The 4,139-nt window shown below is 36.9% G+C and overlaps 1 long non-coding RNA gene across 1 annotated transcript in view; it reads left to right on the top strand.

The window, feature by feature from the left end:
* The window catches only part of LOC107733420 (uncharacterized), an 8,002-nt gene extending 3,875 nt beyond the window's left edge, over positions 1–4,127 (top strand). The window contains exon 3 of the long non-coding RNA XR_001638974.1: positions 4,008–4,127. This is a non-coding gene — a long non-coding RNA (uncharacterized LOC107733420). The remainder of the gene's footprint in view (positions 1–4,007) is intronic.
* Positions 4,128–4,139: the final 12 nt, after the last annotated feature.

Below are 4,139 nucleotides of genomic sequence, written 5' to 3' on the forward strand. Positions count from 1 at the left end.
ACAAACTGTGAAACAGTCAAGATTCAAAAAACTTTTTCCTATAGAGGAACACAATATTGTTTATAGGGATAGTTCACACAAAAATGTGAATTCTGTCATCGATTACTCATCCTCATACCATTCCAAACCCATAAGACTTTCATTCATCTTCAGAACACAAATGAAGAGTATTTTTAATGAAATCTGGGTGCTTTCTGTCCCTCTATTGATAGCCTACGCAACTACCACTTTCAAGGTCCAGAAAGGTATAAAGACATCAATAAAGTATGTGACTCCAGTGGCCTAACATCAATTTTAAGAAGTGATGCAAATTATTTGTGTGGAAGAAAACAAAACAAATCAGTCTTTTTTTCTCACAATATGTAGATCTCAGACACATTCACAATGCATACATGTTGAGTTGACATGAGAGCAGATGTTCTGACAATACAACCCATCCCAGAAGCCTTGCACTTGTTACAAGCAGAGGAAAAGGGACACTGTATGCAAGCCTCATGTATTAAAGGTCCTGGGTTTTTTTTGCAATTGTGCTCACATTGGTGCCTTTTTAAAAATGGTGTCAACACAACACATAATAAGCACTGTGGTTCTCTCGTGAACTATGATCTATGCTGAAGTGAAGATGTTTTGTGAACAGAAAGCACTCATGTTGCTTCTTAAAATTGATGTTAGGCCACTGGAGTCACATACTTTAATGATGTCTTTATACCTTTCTGGACCTTGAAAGTGGTAGTTGCGTAGGCTGTCAATGGAGGGACAGAAAGCACCCAGATTTCATTAAAATGATCTTCATTTGTGTTCCAAAAATGAACGAAGTTTTACAGGTTTGGAACAACATGAGGGTCAGTAATTAACAGAATTTTCTTATATTTTTGGTGAACTCTCTCTTTAAGTTAGATTACTAACCTGTAATTCATGCTAAATTATCTAAGTGTTAAACTTCAATTGGCATGATTCTGCAACAACGCTTTCTTGTACAGCATTTGAAAATATGGAACAAAGATTTGTTCACTCATGCTTGACATTTCAATGTGAAACTAAGAAAACTATACAATTTGAAGTAGGAGCATGTGATTTGTGTGTTGAGTGTTTGTGCACTCTTAGTATACCTCTCACCATGTGCCAGTTTGAGGAAACTACTGAACACAGCCTCCAGGTTTTTTTCCCCTTTTATCTGCATGTTTAGTCCAAGTTTCATTTTGAGATTTGAAAAAAGCTCAAATGTTACATGGATTTTCGAAGTTGTTCATGCAAGAGTTGCCTTCATCTCAACCCTCGTTCAGGATTTCTTCACAGGAAAACTCTAAAAGAAATGGATATGACAAAAAATGAAATTAATGAAACTGAACAGAGTAACATGCAGGTTGGAGATGGAAAAGCAATCATACAGTATTTTAAGTTCATTAAATCAACTGCTATCCCTAATACTTTCCAATTCAAACAATTGTTTATAAATTGCTTAACTTACATTTCCAATGGTCTCCATTTGCATCTGTCATATGAGCTTGTCAGATCAACTATGTCTTACAATATACTTCATTATTTTCAACTAAATAAACAGCAACACAACCAAATGCTTTATACACATTTCATAACATATGTGTTGCTTACTTCTGTATGAATTCCAGCGTAAGTGCCATCTCCTCTGGGTATTTGTAGCTCACAACCGCAACAGGGGAGGAGATGTGGTCATTAACTTCTTGAACAACAGCGATCTTGAACTGCCCATCACCATAAACAAAAAAAGACATTAAAAAATTACCATATACGTAACGACAAGCAGCTTTGAACACACCTTTGAAGCTGTGTTCAGCAACCAACTTCATGTTGTTGTAAAAGTCAACAGAATAAATGACTCTGACTATTTTATTTTCAATATTTAACACTAATGTTAAATAAAAACTGTTAATAAAACAGAATACAAACACATGATAAGAATGCTGGGGTGCTTGAGATTCACAGTACAGCAGCAATTGTGTCCTGTCATTAGAAAGAAAAAAAAAGAAACACTATGAATGTCATGAACTGCTGTCCCTTTAAAACACGACGCATATCTGACACACATCCGATCTACTCCAGTCTTTACGGTCAATTAAGACTTTTTAACTCATTTTAGACTGTGTTGTTTACAAGGTCACTCGCCAACAACGGTCATTTTGGCATAATGTTGTTTGCGTTTGTCCATTACAGTGCGAAAGAGAACTCAATGCACTGCTGGCGCGCTGTCTGAAGTCTGATTCGTCGGATGCCCGTGTTCACTCAGTCGCTCCACAGACAGCCTGCTAGTAACGTTACAGAATTGATTTCTCTTTTGCATGTTATCGTCCTTGAGTGTTTAAAACAAGACAATAAAAGGTCTAAACTTACCTCATTTTGCAGAAAAGGTGATAGTGTTATCCTTGAAGAATTTGCAATTCCAGATCTTCACTTAGTTGTATCTTCATCTCGTTTAAATTAAGAAAGATGTAAATGGTCTCTCCTTTTCTCACAATTCCTCTGCCAGCTTTTGTTGAAGGCATTAAACTAACTACGTTAGGACTGCGCTTCAGATTTATCACAACTGCTTCTCTTCAGTAATGACTAGATGCTTGAAACGATATGATCAACAACAATTCAAAGTTAATAAACAATTAAAAGTGTAACCTCCGTAAGTAAGATGTGTGACGATAAGCAGTGTTGGGGAGTAACTAGTTACATGTAACGGCGTTACGTAATTTAATTACAAAATAAATGTAACTGTAATCAGTTACCGTTACTAAGAAAAAATGTGTAATTAAATTACAGTAAATTAATGTTACGTCAACAGTTTATGTGACATTTAACAACATAGTCTATAATTTACCACGGAAGTGTAGAAACAGGTTCCCCAAATTCGAAAGCCGACTTTAAAATGAAACTTTGGCCCGAGAAGACCTCCGTCAGTAATGGCGCCTGCTCTTGCACTGTTTTCGTGCCGATAAGCGACCAAGGTTCTCGCTCCCACAATGCAAAGTGTAATTCAGAAATACGGGAAAACACATGTAAAAACCAAAAACGGAAAAATTACTTTAAATATTACAGTATATTGTACTGTATATTGACATTTTTTTTCTTACAGTGTAGTAGGCAGCAAGAACTGCTACTAAACAGGATCTTCAGTAAAGATACCTTGAACTGGGGCTGAATTTAAATTGATGCAGCTGAATCCAAGGTGGAGATCAATCTGTTTGAGCTGGTGAACACGTTAATCAGTGATATTGACGAAAATCTATTATTACAGCTCACATGTGAAGATTGTGTGCAATAACACACTACACAGAATGCAAAACACTATAGTCTATAGTTAGATAGTCTCTAAAGGCATTTTCAGACAGGGACTTATCATTGTTACAGTGCTGCACTTTCTTCATGGTTTGGTTCGCTTTCACAAGGCATCATTTCAAAGCATATCAGTGTTTATTTAAGTAACATGTGAGTAAAACTCTCCTGTCATTGATCAGAGAGCAACTGTTTATGTTCCAGGATTCCACTCCTAGCGTCACACACACAGCCACACACACACACACTTCAATAAACAAGCTACAGGTAGTCCAAAATGCAGCGGCTAGAGGTATACCAATATAGCTGTCATTCTCATTCTGAGTGAAAATCAAGGTTTTGTTGGGACAACATTTTTGCATTGCACCTGTTTTAGAAAGAGCAATAAGAAAACATTTTAAGATTAAAAGGGGCTCTTTGGATTTCACCTGCAATTCTAATTTGCTGCACCCACAGAATCGAGAAGGGTCTGTCTGTGGACTGCAAGAGAGGGGCGTAACTGGAAGGGGGCGTAATTTGAACAAGGGGACTTAACTTGAAGTTGTCCAAATCACACAGAACCACGCGAGATGTCAAAACGAGATGTTGTCGGGCTGCGTTCGAAACCGCATACTTTCTAAGTTATAATCACTTAATTTCTTTAAGTAGGCTACTTACTTACCGAGTGCTATGAGAGTGTACAGCCTGAAGTACAGCCTGAATGCGTTAAGTAGATACGACCATCTTTCCCTGATCTTTTATGTAATTATAAGTTCAGCAATAATAATAATAAAAAAGAGGGACAGGTGCACTAACATCTCATAGCATCACTAACTCAACAATCTAGTATGGTTTTCCTCAGC

Source organism: Sinocyclocheilus rhinocerous, unplaced genomic scaffold (assembly GCF_001515625.1).
Source record: "Sinocyclocheilus rhinocerous isolate Xijiao unplaced genomic scaffold, SAMN03320098_v1.1 scaffold460, whole genome shotgun sequence".
NCBI lineage: Eukaryota > Metazoa > Chordata > Actinopteri > Cypriniformes > Cyprinidae > Sinocyclocheilus > Sinocyclocheilus rhinocerous.